This window comes from Carlito syrichta, unplaced genomic scaffold, assembly GCF_000164805.1.
Source record: "Carlito syrichta isolate Samal-C Ts95f unplaced genomic scaffold, Tarsius_syrichta-2.0.1 Scaffold316376, whole genome shotgun sequence".
Lineage (NCBI taxonomy): Eukaryota > Metazoa > Chordata > Mammalia > Primates > Tarsiidae > Carlito > Carlito syrichta.
Window position 1 is genome coordinate 643,475 of NW_007260472.1, and position 13,703 is coordinate 657,177.

The window sequence follows — 13,703 nt, forward strand, 5'->3', positions numbered from 1 at the left end:
CCCCACCTCCGCCCCACCTTCACCCCGCCCCCACTCCACCTCCTACCGCCTTTGCCGGTGGCCCTTTCAGTCGCATTCCTACCCAGAGATTCATTTGTACTGGGGACTGAGGGAGGAGAACCCTGGGAGAGAGAAGAGGGAGGAGGGGAGGGAGGAGGAAGAGAGGGAGGGAGGGAGAGAGAAGCCTCCAGCTGCTCTCGCTAGAGAAAGGGAGTGACCGAAGGGGCCAGCCAGTGAAGGGACAGGATGGCTTACACACCTCCGCCCACAGGACCCCACGACAGGGACAGGTTCTAGCTACAGCTTCTCCGAGGGGTAATGGCGGGGGCTGGAGAGTCGCTCAAAAGCCCTGAACGCGGACTGCACCGCCTCTAAGGGACATCCCAGAAGTTAGCATCAGTGGCACTTGGAAGCTCCGATCTCCACAAGTAAGTTGCTTTCTTTTCCTCCTCCATTTCTACCCCAGCTCACTGGTTCTGGAAGGTAGGACGACACTCTCAGGTGTCCGTGACCCCTGGCGGCAGGCTTTCACAGGGAACCTGCTAGATTGGTAGCCAGGGGTTAAGGAAAAGCTCAGGATGGGTCCCAAGTTCTGCCAGCAAATTGGAGATGTCCCTAGCTTGCAGGCTACCATGCCCTGGGGAGTCCAGCCCTCAGAGGGCTGTAAACATCTCCACTTCTGGCACTAGACCAGGGATACCTGGGCCTGCCCCCAAACCTCCTAGCAGTGGTCTGAGAGGCCAGGGCAGTGGCCAGAAGGGGTAGTGTTTGGGGGGACATTATTCCCCTTGGCAGGCTCTACCTTTAGATGGGGGCAGGGAGGACCAGGATGGGGGCGGTGTCCTCAACCTTAGATCCTCAGCTGAATCTTGCTTTCTCTTTTAAGTGTGGCCAAATTGGAAACATGGTCTTGTTATTTCTGCCCTCCTCACTGCACAGGTCACTTCCTGCATACCTCTCTCTGTGTCTTTTGAAACATCTTTCAGTGATGCCCAAACTGTTCAGAAAGGTCCTGGTACAGGCTGCAAGGACAGGGATAGGGGTTGGGAAAGGGTTGCACCATCATTATTCCCTTTTCCTCAAACCTGTAAATCTCCCTGGAGAGCTGTGGAACCCCCGGTTCTGTGTCTTCCCTCCCCAGGGCTGGGGAGGGCATTAGGTCAGTGTTGGCCCCTTGGACCCAGTTTAGTTCCAAAGTTCCAGGAGATTCCCCAAACATCGCGGTTGGCAAGACCAGCCCAGAACCTGCTCCAAGAACCCTTTCAAACACCAGAAGAAAATCAGCAGAAACATGCTTTAGTCATTTTAACAAAGTAGATATTCTCAACCTCATTCTACAGGTGAGAAGTGGCCGCCCAGAGAGGCTGTGTAACTTGCCTGAGGTACACAGCCTATAAACTGAGATTTTTACCTAGGTCTCACTCCAAAAGTTACCTTGTTTTTGTCATAAGTCATGCATTATAGGGCTTTCTGGTTCACAAAGCACTTTTCCATGGGAGAAAAAGGCTAATATTTATGAAACCAAGGTGTTGAGCTGGACATGAGTTATTTCTGACACCAGTCCTGTGGGACAGAGCTTGTTTCTCCTGTCTTATAGATGAGATAAAAGCGAACAGAATTCCAAGCACTGAGTGGAAGTGCTGTTATCTTGGAAACTCACGTCCCCTGGCTTCAAATCCAGGGTCTTTCCACACACTATTTAAAAACCACCCCTGAAAGGTGTTCTGGCCTTCCCAGATCCATGCCTTTTCCTCAAACTCAAGTATAAGTCCCATCCACTGTCCCAATGATGCCCTCAGGAGTCCCAGAATCTGAAGGATGATGTGGGAGTGAGACAGAAGAGGCCCATGGCTGGGTTCTGACATGAAGAACTTTGGTTAGCTTGATGGGGATTTTAAACTAGGGAGCCTATCTGAGATAACATCATTCTGCTTAGAGGCATAAGGTATTGCCTTCAGTGGTAGTCCTGAGATGCTAGGTGTGCTTCTTGGAAGAACAGCAGCAGGGCCACCCTTGAAAGAGAGGAAACATCACATAGAGAACTTGCCTGCTCAGGAGGATGAGACAGGAGGATAGCTTGAGCCTGAGAGTTCAAGACCAGCCTGGGCAACATAGTGAGACTCAGTCTCAGAAAAAAAAGAAAAGAAAGGATACAGAACTTGTCTGTATATCCCACAAAGCACAGAGATCATCCCCAGAACAATGTTCTGGACTTACTACCTAGCTGTCCAACAGAAAGGGATCAGCCACTCAGGCATGGATGTGTCCAGTCCTCTCCAAAAGCTGTGTATAAGCTGTTGGCATTCCTCACAGGCCGCGTTTCTTTAAGAAGCGTGCCTGCATTCAACTGAAAATGAACGTGCTCCATCCAGCAAAAGCAGTGCAGCTGGAGGAGGAGACAAGGTCGGGGGAGCAGACAGTAGACAGGACATGACAAGGACTGGCCCCCAATTGGAGCTGTCTCCTCTGGGGTGAAGTCAGACCTCCTTCGTGGGATTCCCCACGTGGGTTCCCCGGAGTTGGCCGGCACATCCCGAGCAGTGCAGATTACGTTCCTCTGTGAGTCCTGCAGAAGCACCAGAGTGGTTGTCACCACTTTCCTGGCCTCACTGCCCCTGCTACAAGTGCACAGGGAGAGGCCTGTGGGGCTTTCTGCAAGCTCCTGACTGGGTTTCTGGTCTAAGAATTCGGGAGATTCTTAAGCCTGTTCTGGTTATTTGTGATGAAGCTAGCTCCACAGGAGGGAAGAAACAAAGGGAGAGCCCCTTCCCCCAGTTCCCCTTTGTTCTTAAAGTGACCTGATCCTTCATGCTTTCTGTAGGCAAAGCCACTAACGCATGCTGTGCTTCCATGAATTTGAAAAATGTGTTTACTTCTATTGGTTTTTAATTTTAAAAATTGCTCAACAACCAATTATTTGATCACCTATCATGTGCCAGAAAGAATTAATTTTTGAAAACCTTGGAATATGATTGTTGGGGCAGGATTATGCTTTCCATTTTGGAGCATGTTAGCAAAAACTTGCATTTTCTGAGCCAATATTGACCGTTTAGGCTGGGGGTGGAAGGACTATGGAGAGAATGCAGGAGGCTTTGGAACCCACTAGGAAGTTCAAGGGAGATGTTTTCAGATTAAAATATACACTGTGTGTGAGCTACAAACAGGACGTTGAGAGCTGGCAATGTTTCTAAGCGAAGATTCATCATCAGTTGACTATTAGGATAGTTGTCAGCCATGGAAGAATCTTTCTGTTTCTCTTAAAGACAGGTCTAGAAGAATGGGGTATAGACACAAAGGATTGCAGTGAGGCTTTTGAATAAAAATACTTTACTGTATTTCTCAAAAAGATGTGTGGAGTGGCTGTCTCTGGAATTATTTTAAAACAGAGCGGACGGCTTCCCCTTCTGAAAGCCTGCCAGTGAGGCTGGAGTGGTTGGCCTCCATGGCTCTGCCCGGCAGCAGTGGCTAATCTAGTTCCTCCTACCTTGACATTCTGATAAGGGAGCTATTCTAGTCAACAGAGCCTAGGACAGCAGTGACCCTTGCCAAGAGCCGTGTTAAGTTAAATGTTAGAGCCAAAGCTTTAACACATGACCCTGGAGATCCTGGCGGGGGCTTAAATGTTAAGTTCCATTATCATTACAGACCAGAGCACCCTGAGGGGCAAAGGTCAGGGATAATCCAACCAGTTGGCAGGTGGCAACCGCACTTCCTGGTCATCAGGGATCAGCCCATATGTTGGCCAGAGAGTCTGGGGGAAGGAGAGGGTAGGAGTGTGAAGGGGAGAGCAAGCTCACAGTCTCATCCTGTGTTTTGGGGCTAGGTGTGCTGCCCACCCTACGCCTTCTCTCACCTTTCCGGCTCCCAGCCTTACAATCAGGGAGATTCCCATGCCATCATCCCATATTATTTCTTGCTGCTCAAGAAGAAAAAAAGGGGGCCAGGTGCAGTGACTCATGTCTAATTCCAGCAGGGGAGGCAGAGGCCGGAGGATTGCTTGAGCCCAGGAATTCAAGACCAGCCTGGATTACACAGCGAGACCTTGTCTCTACCAAAAGCCAAAATATTAGCTTAACCAGGCATGGCGGCATGCACCTATAGTCCTAGCTAAACGGGAGGCTGAAAAGACAACATCACCTGAGCCCAGGAGACTGAGGTTGCACAGTGAGCTGTGATCATGCCACTGCACTCCAGCCTGGGCAACAGAGTGAAACTCCAACTAAAAGGGGAAAAAAAAGGAAAAGGGGGAAAAGCAAGGGCCAAGAGGACCTCAGATGTGGCCTGGGCTGAACCTGTGTCTTGCCCCTAGAGCCTGCTTCCCTACTCCAAGCCCATCCCAGTACAGACTGCTCTACTGAGCACCTGGTGTTTATAGCCTGGTGTGGGAGGGGCTGCCTCTGCTCCAGAAGGTGGATGTCCAGCAGGGCTGGCAGAAGCCACAGTGCCCAGGCCTCAGAGACCCTTACAAACAAAGGCGGCCAGGACAGTCAGCTAGCACGACCCCACTCGGCACTGGGTATGAAAGCCTCCCCGGCCCAAGTCGGGTTGCCTCAGTGCTCTGCAAAGTGTTCTTTATCAGGTAAACTCAGAAAGTCACTCATATTTCTTCAAAATGTGCAGGAGTTTCCTGCACATAGGACAGACCTTGGATAGAAGGAGCCTAATAGGAGATCGGATCACTTACATACTTGCCTGCAGGCCCCAGGCGCTCTCCGTTGGCCATGACAGATTTCGGCATCCATGGTAGGTGCCCTTAGGAAAACGCATGGGGCCACAGTGGCAAAGGCGGCTGTCGGGGAGGAACAGGGAAGGCTTCTCACTGGGCTTGAGAAACAGATTTGTGAGTGATAGGTAGAAGAGGTCCAAGAAGTGACTTGGAGAGGAGAGTGCCCAAGGCTAGACTCAGGGCAGTAGGGAGGGAAGCCTAGGCCCGTGAGTGGTCCTGGGCACACATGTCCCCTGCCCCATCCTTTCCTTCATCTCTTTGGACCTCCCTGACTCCTCCTCTTAGGCATTCCCACCTGGTCACATTTTACTTCCTTTCTTTCTCATTTTGATTCTTTTTTCCCTTCAGTTTTGTCTTTTTCTCATTTATTCTCTTGAGCATAAATGCCCATTAGTGCTCTTCAGCTCAGTCTCTTTTTCTACTGCATTCATTCTTTTTTTAAATTAGACTTTTAAATTTTGAGATAATTATAGGTTCATGTGCACTTTAAGTAATAAAACAGAAAGATCTACCATACTCTTTATCCAGTTTCTCTCAGTGGTAACATTTTGCAAAACTAGTATGCTAATAACACAGATAAATAATTGGCAAGAAAACAACACTTTCATCACCACAAGTATCTCTTATGTGGTCTTTATTTGGACATACCCACTTCCCTCCCACCCTGCCCACTCCTTAATCCCTGGCAACCTCTGATCTGGTCTCCATTTCTATAATTTTTGTCATCTCAAGAATGTGACACAAGTAGAATCACACAGCATGCAATATTTGGAGATTGGCTTTTTTCATTTAACATAATTCTTTGGAGATTAGCCATGCATGTTCACATGTGTGTATGTGTTTTGTTTTTTTTTTTATTGCTAAGTAGTATTCTATAGTGTGATTGCACCATTGTTTGTTTAAAGACACTGGTTGTTTTCACTTTGGAGCTATTATGAATAAGGCTGCTGTAAATATTCGTGTACTGGTTTCTGTGAACATGAGTTTTCATTTCTCTGGGATAAGTGCCCAGAAGTGTAATTGCTGGATCATATGGTAGTTGTATGGTTGTTTGTTTGTTTAAAAGCTGTCAAACTGTTTTCCATTGTGACTGTACTACTGTACATTCCGACCAACAATGTTTGAGTGATGTTTCTGTGCATTGTTGCCAACATTTGGTGTTATCACCTTTTTATTTTAACCATTCTGATAGGCGATTCTAGTTTGCCTTTCCCTAATGACTGACCATCTTTTTATGTGCTTAATTGCCCTCCACATATTCTCGTTATCCAAATGCATCTTCGTGTCTTTTGTCTATTTTCTAATTGGATTGGCTTTTGTTGTTGTTTTTGTTGAGGTTTAAGCATTTTTTAAATAAAATATTCTAGATACTGGGCTTTTGACATGTACTGTTTTTTACAGATATTTTCTCCTACTCTGTCATTTATCTTATCTTCTTAACTGGGTCTTTTTCAGAGCAAGTGATTTTAATTTCAATAAAATAGATGATCATTTTTTCTTTTTATGGATTGTGCTTTTGGTGTCAAGTCTAAGAACTCTTTACCCACCCTAGATCCTGGAAAGATTTTCTCATTTCTAAAAAAGCGCTATTGTTTTATCTTTTTTTTTTTAGTTGGAGTCTCACTCTGTCGCCCAGACTGGAGTGCAGTGGCCGCTCTTGGCCACCGCAGCCTCGACCTGCTGGGCGCCGGCGATCCTTCCACCTCAGCCTTCCAAGTAGCTGGAACTACAGGCACGCGCTACCAGGCCCGGCTAATTTTTTTTTGATTTATTGTAGAGATGAGGTCTCACCAAGTTGTCCAGGTGGGTCTCAAACCCACGGGCTCAGGCAATTCACTCACCCTGGCCTCCCAAAGCGCGGGATTACAGGCTGTTTTATCTTTTATATTTAAGTCCATGATCCATTTTAAGTTTATTTTTGATAAGATCTGAGACTTAGGTCAAGGTTCATCTTTTGCCTGTGAGTGTCCAGTTGCCCCCATACCACTGCTTGTTGAAAGGCTCTCTTTCCTCCACCAAATTCCTTTTGCATTTTTGTCAAAAGTAAGTTGGGCATATTTGCGGAGGTCTATTTTGGGGTTCTCTGTTCTGGTCCATCAATGCATGTGTCTGTCTCTCTGCCAGTACCGCACAGTCTTGATAACTGCAACTATGTAATAAATCTCACCCCTCCCACTTCTATTCTTTTTCAAAATTGTTTTATCCATTCTAGTTCCTTTGCTTTTCCCTATAAATCCTGGAATCATCTTATCTATATCTACAAAAAATCGCGTGGGATTTTGAAAGAAGTCGCACTGAACCTGCATATGAATTTGAGGAGAATCAACATCTTTAGTATATTTGAGTCTTCCAATTCATGAGCGCGGGATGTTTCTCTATTCATCTAGCTGTGCTTTGAGTTCTTTCTTCAGCATTCTTTATTGCCAGCAGTTCTTTTTGTTCTGCCACGAACTCACTCTGACCTTGGGCATGTTCCTTCATTTCTCACACCTTCAGTTCACTTTCTGTTAAAAGTGTCTAACAACACCTACTAGAAAGATAGGAGAAGTGCACAAAGACCATAGCCTGAAAGCAAGATGGTGTGAATATGAATGTGTGTATATATACAAGTAACAAAGATAGATGGTGAAGAAGAGAAGTGAACAGTGAGAAAGACCCAAGGAAATAGGGCATAATAGGTAAAATCCCAATAACTGTAGCTGAAACCTATGGGGAGCATACCATATGCCAGCTTTGATTCTAAATTATTTACACGTATCACCTCATTTCATCATTTCAGAAAAGATATGTGGTAGATACTATGTTCTGCATTTTCTAGATGAGAAAACTGAGGCACAGGAGGGTGAAATGCCATGGAAAAGGTCGATAAGATAGCCCATGAGCAGGGCCCCGGGGCAAGCATGAAGACGCAGCTCCCTTCCCTGGGTCTCTCATCTGCTTTTCCTTCTCTCCTTCCCAAGTTGTGTCCTGATGCCCGCATCCACCTTCTCATCTCTTCATTTTGTCTTTCCTTTTCATCCTTTGCTCTATTATACTTTTTCATTCTCAGCCCATGACTCTAATTCTGTTCACTTCACTTTGTTTTTCTCTTGACCTCACTGGTCTTCCCTGGTTCATTCATTCTCCCATATCTGTCCCTTTCCTCTTTCTGGGGTCATTTGGGTATTCCCTTTTCCTTGCGTTCCTCAGACTTTGGGTGCGACTCCAGGGCCTCTCAGCCTGGGTTCACATCCAAATCAGCAACTTACTAGATTTGGGGCCCTTACTCATCCTCCTTAGCCTCAGTTTTCTCATCTAGAGAATGAGGAACGCAGTATCTACCTCATATCTTTTCTGAAATGATTAAATGAGGTGATACATGTAAATAATTTAGAATCAAAGCTGGCATATGGTATGCTCCCCATAGGTGTCAGCTACAGTTATTGGGATTTTACCTATTATGTCCTGTTTCCTTGGGTCTTTCTCACTGGTTCACTTCTCTTCTTCACCATCTTTGCCACTTCCATATAAACATTCACATTCACACTGTCTTGGTTTCAGGCTACGGTCTCTGTGCACTTTTCCAATCTCTCTAATCATCCCTGATAAATTGGCATCAGCCCAGGAAATCTGTCCCTTGGGCTGTAGAGAGGAAACAAGTGGTTTTTCATTTTGATTTAATTATTAATCCCTCTTATTATTTAATGTAGAATACATACAGTGCAGAGTTATAATGAAGAAAATGTATTAGAACAATGCTGCTCATTGTCAAAGACATGGCAGGCTTAAGAAGGAAAAGTACTAGACAGACAGAAACAAATGTGGGGAACGTGGAAAAGGACTTAATTTGATTTCGATGCCCTTTTCTTCATGATTCTTCATACATCTTCGGCAGCGGGCCGGGAGATGCATGTGACCTGTGCAAGTAAGCCACAGCTGAGTGTCACAGTGGGTAAGATGTAAGGGCTGTGAGGGGCCCGCGGCAGCCACTGGGAGGGCAGCGAAACATTCCATTTGAAGTCCACGGGAGTCACCCGGGCTGGGAACCTCAGGCATGAGCTCACAGGGCTGCTCCGGGGATGCAGTGCTCAATTATGAGCTTCGCCTGCAATGCTGAATTACTTGAAAGGTACTCACCTGTGATTAAGCCTTTCCGATCTACATTCCGTGCCTTGAATTAGGCCTAATGTCTGCCCTTTGAAAAATTGCTGAAGATATTTAGACTCACGTTAATATACAGAAAGGGATCTTTGAAATACCATTACATCAAAATGGTCTTTTTGTCTCTGTATTTTCTCCAAAGAATCGGACTCCCCAAGCAAAATGCCAGATCTGACTGCTCTCATACATCTTCGGCAGCGGGCCGGGGGGTGCAAAAATTCTGCCTCCTTTAAAAACCCTGAAGTGAAACACTGTTTAATCCTTCTCTCATTGCTTTTTTATGCTTATTGTGAACTCTCAGTATTTTTGCTTTTTTCATGTCAGAGTAACCATGGGCTTAATCCACAGCACTTCTAATAGGGACTGTTTCTCTCCAGATACTGGAAAATAATGCACAAGGTTACATTACATCCTTATAGACTTGTGGTGGGGAATCCTCCAAGGATGCCAGCCAAACAAGCAGCCCGTTCTCTCCCTGTGGTCTGGACTGCCTGTGGCTCTGAAGGCCCAAAATTCATCTTCTGGGGTCCTGTTGGCACCAACTGGCCTCCTTTGCTGTGCAGCCAGAAGTCAGGGCCACCTGTCAGGCCTGCTGTTAAATCTTTCAGTGTGTGTAATACAGAAAATGTCACAGTCAGTGTTTCTGTGTCTACAGTGCTAGCATCCTGGGCATGAGTTAACCCACATTTGTGCATCCTTGGGCAAACCCAAAATGTCCAATGGTAAAACGGGACTAATGTGATAGGATTCCCATGAGCCAACACAAGAGTTCTGAAAGAGCTCAAGAGAGATACAAATTACCACTGTTACTCCCTAATACTAATTCCATATACTAGAAATACTGGTATTATCTCAGCCCTTGTACCTGCTCTTTTTTTTTTTTTTTTTTTTTGAGTTGGAGTCTCACTCTGTCGCCCAGACTGGAGTGCAGTGACTGCTCCCAGCCACCACAGCCTCGACCTGCTGGGGTCTGGCAATCCTTCTGCCTCAGCCTTCCAAGTAGTTGGAACTACAGGCGCGCGCTACCACACCCAGCTAATTTTTTGATTTACTGTAGAGATGAGGTCTCGCCAAGTTACCCAGGTGGGTCTCGAACCCGCGGGCTCAGGCAATCCACTCACCTCAGCCTCCCAAGGCTTGGGATTATAGGCTGGGCCACAGAGCCCGGCTGTACCTGCTCTTAAATTATGCTAGTTCAGGTTAGGGTACCAAGTGCATGATGCTAGTATTTGGTGAAATAGGATATTCCTGATAAAATGGTAGGCATTTCATTATCATTAGGATTCCCACGGATAGCTCCATTTCTCATATAGGAAAGAGACCAGGGCAGGGACCTATGGAGGAACGGGTAATTCAGAGCCTAGCATGTGGCCAGGGGAGTTGGGATTATCATTCAGAACCAAGACGGACTCTATAGGAGGTGAAGCAGGAGAGTGGGAGGGCATGGGCTCTGGAGTCAGGCCAGTGTCCCTTCAAAGCCAGATTCTGCTGCTTCCAAGCATGTGAACTTGGGCAGGTTCCCTCCCTGCTCTGAATCTCAGTGTCCTTATCTGTACAATGGATAATCATACTCCGCAGTGCTCGGTGCTGTTGAGATGATCAAGCGAGTTAACATATGTAAGGCACCTAGTTCAGAGTAGCGTGTGCACACACACACACAAGCACATACACACTTCACTTCTGGAGCTATTCTGCAAAGAAAAACGAAAAATACAACCTGCTGCAGGCCAATACTTTGGGCACATGTTTAAAACAAAAGCAGAAAGCGTGCAAAGGGCATAAGGAACGCAGCATGAATGGAAGAGATGCTCCCTAAAAAGCTTGCTCTGGTCAGGGTGTCTCCGAGTCAAAATAAGGGACAGCTGAATGACTCTGGGAGCAGCCTCAGCCCTGCATCCTCGTCTCCGCCTTGACATTGTTCTCAACAATATACACAATCGTGCTGAGGAATATCCTTTGAGGGACAGAGGTAGCCCAGAATGGAGGCCCAGGGGAGACCTGTGAGTCTGTGACGGCTCCCCAGGGATAGGCCCTCATGTGCCTAAGGATCCCTTGACCACCTCACCAACAGTTCCCTTTAGCAGAGCCCTTAACAGCTCAGCAAGCAGAGAAAACGGTATATGCAGGGACAGCTCTGCAGCGATGAAGTGTGCTATGTGACACAGATTGTTCCTAGATCCACAGTGTCCCTGGTTCCGCATCCCACTGAAAACCTCTGTCCCTACCCCTGGCCCACTGCCCCTTTCGCGCCTCCACAGGAGAACCTGACCACTCTGGAGCACGGAGAGTCCCCTTTCCTGAGCAATCTGCTTGGAGCAGAGCGAAAAGGGCTACACACTCCTTGAGGCCCCATGAGCCCCTGACAGCGAGGAGTGTCCTGGGCATGAAAACATCTAATTCCACTCATCAGGCACTGTACTTTCTTCCATGATCCCCTCACTGCTGTCGATCAGCGTCAGTTAGATCTGATCCACAAACCAATTCCGGGGTCCACTGATTCACTCTTCTATCCTTCCAGCACTCTCCAAAAGGAATCAAAGTGTTCATAGTAAGAAACCGCTTCCCATGAGAACCCTTTCTGCTGGTAGTGGAATGGAGGGCTGTCGCGATTACTGGGGACACTGTTCTCTGAGGCAGGTCTGCACAGTGAGGGAGGAGGAGACAGTGGGGCAGAAGATGCACTTTATGACTTGAAGGAACAGGGGTGTCATCGCAGCCACCCCATGGAGGAGGGGGCTAGGGAGCACAAGGCTGTGGACAAGGACAGTCAGGTCATGGGAGCCAGGCCTAGGGAAACTGAGGGAGCAGCCCAGGAGGCCCTCTCTTTGCTATTGCGTGCCTCCTGGATTGAGCTCTCTTCCTGCCAGGTCTCCTGACTCCCCGTGTCTTGAGGGTTGACAGGCTGTCTTCATGGCAGAGCTAGTGCAAACAGGAAAAGCTTTGAGGAAAGTTTTCTGGCACTTCCATGACTCTTAACGCTATGCTCAGCATAACTCACAGTACAACCCAATGTGTCTAGGGGAGCAAAGAGCCTCTCTCCGACTCAGTAGCCCAGAAATATAAATTGGCAGCTGGCAGACTGAATCTGATTCACGGATATATTTTCTTTGGCTAGCTCAGTGTTTCAAAAATCATTGAATTAGTTGTCAACATGGAAAAAAAGAAATTTCATGTTCAAAAGTTTTAAAGCTTTTCTGGAAAAATTAAGTGGAGGATTTTGCAGTACCAGCTCCACATTGTGGCAAGGCAGTAATTAGCTAGAGCCAAGTAGCTGTTGCCCCACCTTAAAACTGCATGTGTGTGCAGCTCACCGCAGTCCCCACCACTCCCTGTTTGCCCCCAGAGAGTTTTGGTCGCATTTACCATGTGCTTGTATAATTGTTTTTCCTAGAATAAAGAATAATTAATTATTTTAAACCTGTTTTTTTAAAAGTGCAAATGAAGACTTGAGAAGACATTGCTTTTGAATAAAAATAAAAATTGTACTATCTGTACATGTCCAGTAAGCATATACAGTGTGTCGAAAAAACCCAATCCAGCGGCTACACTCACTGACCTCACGCAGCTGCCTGTGTAGAAGGCAGAGTTTGGTACTGACCCATGGGTTCTGGTTACTATGGCATGCACACCTCCCTAGCTGAGAAATTCGGGAGTTCTGCAATGTCTCCCTCACTCCAGGCAGAGGATGAAGGTAAACCCAGTCAGGAGACATTAAGAGGGAAATTGGTGACTGCTAGTAAGTGGCCTTTTCCTAGTAGAGGGGCATTGTCCAAGCAGAGACACATCTGAGAGTGACCCGGCACTCTTAGTGATTTTGCCAGAACAACAGGTGTTACCTGGGACATATGGACAACTTAACTCTTTGGAACAATTAGGGATCTTTGGGGGGCAAGTTTTGCTGTAGTTAGAAAAAGTCAAGGTCTGGCTGTCAGATGAACAGGGGCCACTCTGAGGGAAGCAGGGGAGTGGGGGAGGAGACGTTCCCAGCAGGGGATGCCCTGCTGGCAGTCTGGGCACCTTGGGCAGCACAGCAGCAAATCACAAATTGGTTTCCTGGCACAGATGAGACCTGCGTCGATCTGGCTGTATTCTGGGCCAGATTCCTCAGGGCCTGATCCCCATGGAGGCGCAGGACAACCAGGTCAAACCCCGAGGACTGAGGACGAGCAACCTCAGAGGCAATGGAGAACTTAGAGCCTTTGGAGTCAGACAAAACCAAGTCCTTCCTCTTAGTAACTGAGCGGCCTTAAGCAAGCTGTCAAATCATTCTGCTTTTGTGATCTGTAAGAGGAGGCAGACTTCATAGATCTGTTACTTATTCAATGGCGCGATGCGTTAAAATAACATCGCTCCCTTGTTCTCACGTCACAAAGGTTCTGCCACTTCATGGCATTCGCTGGATGCCTTCTTCGCCAAGGCCTTCCCTTCCTGGCCTCCCCCAGTCAAGGCGCCTCGGTCTCTCCAGCACTCTCTTGCCCAGAATGGTCTGTGTGCTCCCCACCACACGGGGGCGCTCCTGTGGGCAGAGAATGTGTCAGTGGTCCTCCGTCTCCTTACCTATTAAGAGTCCCAGAGGCCGGGCTCTGTGGCTTAGCCTGTAATCCCGCGCTTTGGGAGGCTGAGGTGAGTGGATTGCCTGAGCCCGCGGGTTCGAGACCCGCCTGGGCAGCGAGACCTCATCTCTACAATAAAATCAAAAAATTAGCCAGGCGTGGTAGCGCGCACCTGTAGTTCCGGCTACTTGGAAGGCTGGGTCGGAAGGATCCCCAGAGCCCAGCAGGTCCAGGCTGCGGTGGCCGGGAGCGGCCACTGCACTCCAGTCTAGACGACTGAGTGA

At 47.5% G+C, this 13,703-nt stretch overlaps 1 protein-coding gene across 1 annotated transcript in view; it reads left to right on the forward strand.

The window, feature by feature from the left end:
- The first annotated feature begins 126 nt into the window (after positions 1–126).
- KCNJ5 (potassium voltage-gated channel subfamily J member 5) overlaps positions 127–13,703 on the forward strand; it is a 26,096-nt gene continuing 12,519 nt past the window's right edge. The window contains exons 1-2 of the mRNA XM_008074224.2: positions 127–428; positions 3,007–3,009. The gene's annotated coding sequence lies outside the window, so the exon portion shown is untranslated. The remainder of the gene's footprint in view (positions 429–3,006; positions 3,010–13,703) is intronic.